Genomic DNA, 8,745 nt, shown 5'->3' with positions numbered 1-8,745 from the left:
AACATTGGGTCAGGGGGTCCCGAGATATGGGCTTTCCCCTTTCCCCTTTTCCCTATTGGGATGAATGGATCAGCCGATCCTGTGTGCATCTCCACTCCAGAGCAAAACGTCCCGTGCCTAATTGGAATCATCTTGGATTACAAGTCCTCCCCAGCCCCTTCTGATGGAACAGAAGACAGCCACAGTAAGACCCCTTTGGGGGCTTTAATCTATAATTTTTCTCCTGTGTATGTGTGCGTGTGTGGGGGGAAAGCAGAGTCTGTGTGTGTGTGGGGAGGGAGCAGTTTCTGTGGGTGGGGGGGAAGCCAAAGGGGGCTTTCGTCGGTTCTGCCTGGGGTGTGTGTTCCCCCTCGAGTCTCTCGCTCCCTGGTTTGAGGGGGGAGGTTTCAGTTGTGTGTTGCAAAGGTGTTGTTTAACAAGGTTGTGTTGTTTTGCAGTTGTTTTGCAAATTTCTCAGCTGTTGTTGGGGCTGGGAGCTTTGTGCGTGGGCGGCAAGCTCTGCTGAGAGATGCACATTAAGGGTGGGGGGACCCCTTTCAGGGCCCATATCTCAGCCCCCCCCCCTGACTCCCTTCAATAAACGTCCTTTGAAGCTCTGCCGAAGGTTTGGGACCTCTAACCCAAAAAATGCCCCCCCAGAGCTGCGGAAAGGCACGATTGTGTTTTTAATGGCTTTATTTGGCCGAATTTTTTTCCGAACTTTGAATTTCCGCCGAATTGAACGGATCCGAAGTGGGGGAGTTCGGACTTCGGCATATCCCGAATCTAAACGGGCTGAATTCGGCCGAATCCGAACTATACCGAATTTTTTTAAATTCAACAGCCCTAGTCCCCTGTGCAAGCACCGGGTCATTCCTGACCCATGGGGTGACATCACATCCTGACGTTTACTAGGCAGACTTTGTTTATGGAGTGGTTTGCCAGTGCCTTCCCCAGTCATCTTCCCTTTACCCCCAACAAGCTGGGTACTCATTTTACCGACCTCGGAAGGATGGAAGGCTGAGTCAACCTTAAGCCGGCTACCTGAAACCAACTTCCGTTGGGATCGTACTCGGGTTGTGAGCAGAGCTTGGACTGCAGTACTGCAGCTTACCACTCTGTGCCACAAGGCTCCTGTGTACCAAAGTAACATAGCATTATCACGAAGGTCTGTTTGTGGCAGCACAAACGCTTCTGTCTCTTTCTTTCACAGAACCTTGGAACTGTTTCCCCACGAAGGTGTGCATTTTGAATAATGAGCAGCAATAGGCTTGGAACATTAGGGTAGACAAGGAATATGCTGATAAAGTACATCCTTCTGGCTTCTGCTAATCAGAGGTTTCCCGTGGAGATTCAGATAGACACTATTGCTGATCTTATGTAGTCGAACCCTTAAGGCAGGTGAGGCTGTAGAAGGCCCAGCTCCCACAGGTGGATCCTCACGATGCCTACAGGAGTCTCTTTCTCTCTCTCTTCTCTAACTAACATGGTAAAACTGCCCAAACTGCAAACACGCAAGACGAGAAGCAGAAAAATATTGCTGCACCTCCAAAATCCCCCTTACACGCTTTTATCATTTTTTTGCTTGATATGGCTTTAAAGAAAGCACGCCAGCAAAACAAAACACCGCCCCCCCCAAAAAACAACAACTCTCAATTCAACTGAAAGATGCTTTTAAAGAAACCTTCTGAAGGCTTTTTCACAATACCATTGGATTACTAGCACACACCATAAATGAAGACACCAAGACAACAATATGCTAGGGTTGCCAACCTCCAGGTACTAGCTGGAGATCCGCTATTACAATTGATCTCCAGCTGATAGAGATCAGTGCCCCTGGAGAAAATAGCCGCTTTAATAATTGGATTCTATGGCATTGAAGTCCCTCCCTTCTCCAGACCCCACCTTCCTCAGGCTCCACCCACAAAAATCTCCAGGTATTTCCCAACCTGAAGCTGGCAACTCTAGTTAAGGCTTAGTTATTATTTTTTTTAAAGAAAGCTTGATTCGAGTCCAGCAGCACTGTAGACATTAACAAGATTTTCAGAGTATAAACTTTTGAGAGTAAAAGTATCTGATGAAGGGAGCTTTGAGTCTTGAAAGCTTACACCTCTAAAGTCTTGTTGGCCTGTATGTGCTATTGGATTCAAATCTAGCTGTTCTACTGCAGACCAACACGGATACCCTCTGAAACTATTTTTTTATAGACAGCTGAACTGCAGTATATTGAACTTAAAGTATATCCGTGGGTTTTCAAAAAGGCTACCGGGTGGTTTCAGCAGGATATGGGGGAAAACTCCCTGGCTCAGAGATTGGAGGGGTCATACAACCATACTTCCTTTTTGATCAGTCGCACACCAAAATGCACCGAGAGATTGTTCAGCAATTGTGGCCATTTTTTGCATGGTAATTAGCAGCACGTTCCAGACTGAATTGCCCTGCATATTTTTTTGAATTTTGCATGCTGAACCGTCATTCCGGAAGTGACTGCGAAGCCGGTGCATACCTGCTTCGCATTAGTAAAGAGCTCATTTAACGTGACCTTTGGTGTTTGCCGCGAAGAATCCCACTCAAGGAACTATGCAAAACAACAGAGGCGCGTTAGCTATGCATATGCTAATGGCTATGCAAACAGGAACAAAGGAGCAGGCGAGTGGGGGGGTGGAATTTCTCCTTTCGCATCGGGACTGTGAATAGGCATTTTTAAAGTCGCATTTTAAAAAAGAGCTGAGAGCGGGCATCAAAATTGACCACGCAAAAATGGCCACTGTTTCCGCGTGCTGGTCCATATGTGGATTCAGATGAGGATGTTCAGCACCATGAGAGTTCTCTCCCCAGACATAATGTGGATTTATCAGACTGCAGAATCTGGTTTGTTTAGCTCTCCCTCCCCCCCACCAAAAGACGCCTCAGGGTACTTTTTGTTGTAATAATTGGAAGCGCATAACCCACACCAACCCTGCCTACCCTTTAGCTAGGGCCTTACCAAACTAAACAGACCTGTTTGTCTTAACAACATTAGTTACACCAAATGTATGCAGCAGACCCGACCCCCCACGCCAGGAACTCCTTATAGCCAGTAGAAGAACCCCCAAAGTCTTGTTTGGCCCCAAAGTGACTAGCTAGTCCAGATTCTGGCTAAAACAGCGTGTGGAAAAACACAGGCAAAATGCTCAGGGAGAGCAAGGCGACCTCTGACAGGCGGAAAAGGCACGCATAATCAAAAGGAATCCCCAAAGCAGTCGGCGGGGGTGACCGTGGGGAAACGTCCCTGCATAAAAGGCCATAGTTAATCCCCGAGAACAAGGCTTACATTGTCCGGAGAGCAAAATGATGTAAAAGGATATGGGAGGATAAATTTATGGAAGTATACTTTGTAATGTGCCATAGGGTAGGGAAAGACACCTGGAAAGGTGTAAGGACTCAGAAAAGGTGCTCTGCATGGGAGAGACGGATTCCAGTGATATTGTGAACGCTGAGAGCCAGCATGGTGTAGTGGTTAAGAGCGGTGGTTTGCAGCGATGGAGTGTGATCTGGAGTCTGATCTGGAGTTCAATTCCCCACTCCTCCACATGAGCGGCGGAGGCTAATCTGGTGAGCTGGATTTGTTTCCCCACTCCTACAGACAAAGCCAGCTGGGTGACCTTGGGCAAGTCACAGCTCTGTTAGAGCTCTCTCAGCCCCACCTACCTCACAGGGTGTCTGTTGTGGGGAGGGAAAGGGAAGGTGATTGTAAGCCGGTTTGAGTCTCCCTTAAGTGGTACAGAAAGTCAGCATATAAAAACCAACTCCTCCTCCTCCTCCTCCTCCTCCTTCTCTTTCTTCTTCTTCTTCTTCTTCTTTTTCTTCTTCTTCTTCTTCTTCTTCTTCTTCTTCTTCTTTTTCTTTTTCTTCTTCTTCTTCTTCTTCTTCCAAGCACACCGATATTGCTCCAATTTATTTTTGTTTCAGCTTGGAATTTACCCTCTGTGTTAATTAATTCTGATGCCTGTGAATTCCAGCGCTGTTAATTTTCTTCTGATACTTAGAAACTCTCTGAGTAATTTATTTGCTTTATGAATTCAATTAGAGGCTGGCGTTTGCACTGAGCTGCACCCTGGGTTACCCAGCAGGGGACTGTGCAGTTGCATCAGCTCTGGAAGTCGGTGAGAAATTTACCCGGAAGTATTTTTTTTATCACCTTCTCCTTCCCATGTGCATGAATGTGGCATTATCCCTGCCCATGATAACAGGCGCAGGGAAGAGAACTGGGGTTTCAGGGCTTGCAAGATGCAAACGGTTGCTGTTGCAAGCACTGAAAGCCAGATGAAATAATGCCTTTGGTGGGCACTTCTTGGTATGTTGACTTGGGATCTGGGTGTGTGTCCAAGGACTATGTTTAACAGAATAAAGTGTTAATAAAAGGTTCCTTGGCTTGTAGCACTCCAGGTAAGAGTGGAGTTGTGCATTTGACTGTACCACTTTCGGTAAGGGGGAGGGGGTTTGCATGCTTGAATGTTCCTTCTCAACAATAAAAATCTCATGGCTTATTCAAAACTAGGGGGTAAAGGAGAAGGGTTTAACTCAGACTTCTTCAAGGCTAGCTAGCTGAACGTTCTTTTTTTGTTTGTTCATGAAGGAGAATTCCAGTATGTGATTCCCTTAGCTGCTGTCTGAAGTGGTACAGTCCAAGGAAGGGGCTTTTATTACTGTATCCTTTGGAATATGTAAGTTGCCCTGTATTTCCTCAGTGCGGCGAGAGAAGATCGCTAAATCTTTTTATATGACAATGATATAAGTTCAGCTTCTCCTATTACTAGGGTTGCCAAGTGCCAGGTGGTGGTGGGCAAACCCCCGCCAATCCACCTGGCTGCCCCCTGACCAGCTGAGGGTCGGCGGGCAACGCATGCACGTGCGCCTGCCCGCAGCAACACAACACTTCTGGTTTACACCCGGAAACGCTGCATCGTAAGGGGCCGGTTACCACTCAAACTCCCAGTTTGAGTGGTAAAAGGCCCGTTGCGATGCGGCACTCCCGGGTGTAAATGCATCGCAAGGTGGAACTAGGTTGCCATGCGACTGGACGGCTCACAAACTTGATTTTTTTCTAATTCTGTGACCTTTTGCTAAAAGATATTCCCATCATACCCTTTGTTATTTCTTGTTCAGTTACAGGAGCTGACCTAACTGCCTGTACCTGGCTCTAACAGTAGCACGGGTGGAAATTCTTGGACCTTTAAAAAGATAGGAAACAACCCTTCAGAAGACTTTGCACCTTAATCATTTTTTCTGTTTAATACTGAAGACATAAATGTCAGGCCTCACTCCCTGTAGCAGGCTCTTGACATGAGCTAGGCCAGTTTCTAGCTCTGCGTCAAGCCCTGGTTCTCATGCCAGTAGCATCTGTGTACAGTTTCGTTCATCCTGTTTGCCACAGCTGTGCTGATGTTTAGTCTCCCTTTCCTGGGAAACGCTTATCTCGGGACTGCTTGGCCATGTTTACTTTCACAGCCTGGATTGCCTTTAAACATGTAACCTGCCTGTGTTGCCCCATTACTAGCCTTACCTGCGTGTAAGCAGTCAGTTCTTTAATCTGTCTTTTTGCTCCTAATAAGGTATTACTGCTTCAGGACTACCTGCCTGGATGAGTTTGCTTATGGGATGCTAGGGACAGACGCTTGAGCCTGACAATAATAAACTCGATTGGCCGCAATACTCTTTTGGCACAGGTTGTATAAACGAAAGGAAGTCCAACTGGACAAATGGGGTTATTTCTATCGAACAACCTGAAAGAAATGCTAGCCCATTTTTGTTTTTTAAACAAGTGGAAACTCTTTCTTTTCTCATAGAGGGGGCAACAGTTTAACTCTCCGAATGAGTCAGAAGCCATTTATTTTTCTTTTTTACCTTCCGACAACTTTTAGGGAGCGAAGCTCCCGTGTCTGGTTTATCAGCCTCTGCGAGAAGGAAACGATCAACTCGAAAGCTCAGCTGTGGAAGGTGATGTTTCAAATTGGTGGAAGGAAATAAATCAAAAGTCTTTTTTGTTCCCCCCACCTACCCCCCTTTTTTTGAGAAAAAGGGAAATGTTGGAATGGTTGCGAAGAAGGGGGGGGGAAATCCTCCGCGCTCTTCTGTAGGAGAGTGCCTCATATTCACAAGGCAAACAAAGCATCATTTTTTAATGACTTTCTGAATACATTTTTTTTTGCAGCTGCTTGCCTAGACCTGCTTGTCATAATGGTTTCTTCAAACGCGGTTCGAAGCCTGTGATGTTCCAGGCCCTAGCCTTCCCCCTCTCTTGCTTGTTTTTATGTGTCACAGTTGTCAAGTAAAATAGAGCACCTCGCCTTTGTTTCAAGATGGTACCTGATCAATATCATCAATCCGTCTCCCTCCCTCTCTCCCCTCTCTCTTACACACACACATACACACACACACACACCCTTCTCTCTCTCTCTCTCTCTCTCTCTCTCTCTCTACAGCTGTATCCATTTCCTCCTGGCAAAAAGGGACTTTATGAATAAATGATACTGAAATGCTGAGGGTTCAGATACTAAATAATGAATTTCACCACCAAAAACACAACAACTTCTCCAATCATAAAATACCGCTCCTTCCATATTGATTGGGCTTTGGCGACTGGATGCAGTGCCGAGCCTCATTCGCCAAGGTGCTTAAAAAGGAAAAAACAGGTTTTTGCCAGGGTTTATCATCCTGGCTAGGAACAAAATGTAGTCTCTCTAAAACAGTCTGTCTGCCTAAGGTTTGGGCGTAATATTTCTCCGCCAGGGCTTTAACCCCCTTTGCAGGGAATGGAAATCCTGCAAAGAGTGCCTCTCTCTCTGGGATGGGAACTTTGCTTCCTGGGACCTTTACAGTAAGTGTGTCGTCTCTTCTGTCCTGTTCGGTGGGTGCTGGTGCGGCAGAGCTGCTCGGGGAAGGAGCGGCTCGACGGAGGAGGCAGGGGGCTCTGCAGCAGGACTAGGGCTTAGGTCAGACCAGTAGCAGCTGCTGTGCCGAACGGTCGGTCCTTGCCCGCTGCTGGGTTTGGGGTGGCTGGCTGGCTGGCTGCGTGCAGCATGCCGGGGGGTCAGGTTTGGGGAGCGTCCATCGCCTGCTCAGACGGGACTCGCTTGCTTATTTCCCTCCTGAATGGGACTCACTGCTGGCACCGGTTCTGATGTGCCAGGGAATGTCAGGCTCTGCTCTCTGTGCAAAAGGCTCGGGGGTCAAGGGAGGAGTGTCGAAATGTGGCATGTGATTGGCAAAAGCAGCTTTCTGTCAAGTTGCAGACTAACTTTTTGGACAGCGATGGTCTACATCTGCCTATAAATTTGCTTTACTGCCTGTTAATGTCAGGGAAGCATTGCTTTTAATTAGCTCAAATGAGGGGGCTTTGACTTTATGAGGAACTGTGTATGTCCCACCTAAAAGCTTCCTTTCTCCATTTATTATTACTAGGTTTTTTTTTAACTAAGAAAGGTGTAAATATCTTTGGAACATGTCAATACAGAGTGAAGAATTAAGAAATCAAAGTCAAAGCTTTCCCACCCCTATCTCCTTTTCTTTTTATTTGCTCGAAATACATGGAATAATTACAATTGATTTGGCTGTTACAAAGAGGGGGGAAATCATATTAAGCATGCAAGAAAATCTCATTTGTTCTGCCTGCTAGAGGATTTCCTTTTTTACCATCCCTAAGACACTTGCTTTACTTCTCTTTGCCAGATGTTTACCTGTTTATTCAAATGATCACTTTATATCTGCCTTGCTTTATTTATTTATATTTCTCTATTTTTTTTAATGGGCAAAGAGGAAAAATTGAAGGCATTAATTTAGAGCTACTGATGCAATGAAATGGAGGAATATATTTAAGCTATTAGCTGCTTCAATCTCGTGCCCACAAATAATTGATGAGTTTCTATTAAAGATTGACAAGCTCGCAGGCTGGGAAGCATTTTTACTAGACCATGCAACACACACAGAGAAAATGCATTGTACTTATCCTAATGCTGTGAGAGTATTAGCCTGTTGTAGGAATGCAACGGAAAGAGGATTCTGGTTCTTATGGAACATCTGATGTTTTAGAAACCAGCATGTATCTAATTTTAAGGTGGGGGGTCCACTATGTGTGTGGGCGTGCTTTTTTGGGATTCTTAATATGCCTTCTCTTTACATGTCATAGATGTTTCTGTTTTCCTCTTCTTGGATGCTGAAGTACATTCTGAATCCTGCCTCCATCCCAACAGTTTAAAACATCCTTCTGGATTGTTAGCCTGGCAGAGGGAGTAACCTAAACTCACTGCAACAAATGGGTGTCTTGAAATTTTTTGCTTCAGACCAAACTGCCCCGCTTTGTAGAATGTGAGAATTCCAACTCTTGGTCTTGAAAAACTGTTGCTCTGGTTTTGTAGAATGCTTTGTGCCCTAAGTGGGGGTTAGGCAGGTTTGGTAGGCAAAAATATTTTCTTCTAGGATTTTACAGTGTCCACGAATATCACAGTCATCTGTGAAAAGATGAATTGGACACATCCCTTCCGTTTTAAGTGGTCACGAAATTTTCCTAAGGAAAAAGATACCGAGGAATACACTGTGACAATGGTATCAGTTCTGGCACCCAAATACTCACATGAGTGGAAATGGTATGGCTCCTGGAGTATAGAATGACATGCCCATTTGAGGCATGCTTACATAAAAATAAGTGCATGCTTATGCAGAAGTGTATGTGCATTTCCAGTTCTCACTGATCAAAAGATTGTCCTGTGCGATTTACTCTCAAGTAAA

This window comes from Euleptes europaea, chromosome 16, assembly GCF_029931775.1.
Source record: "Euleptes europaea isolate rEulEur1 chromosome 16, rEulEur1.hap1, whole genome shotgun sequence".
Lineage (NCBI taxonomy): Eukaryota > Metazoa > Chordata > Lepidosauria > Squamata > Sphaerodactylidae > Euleptes > Euleptes europaea.
This window is presented reverse-complemented; position numbering follows the sequence as displayed.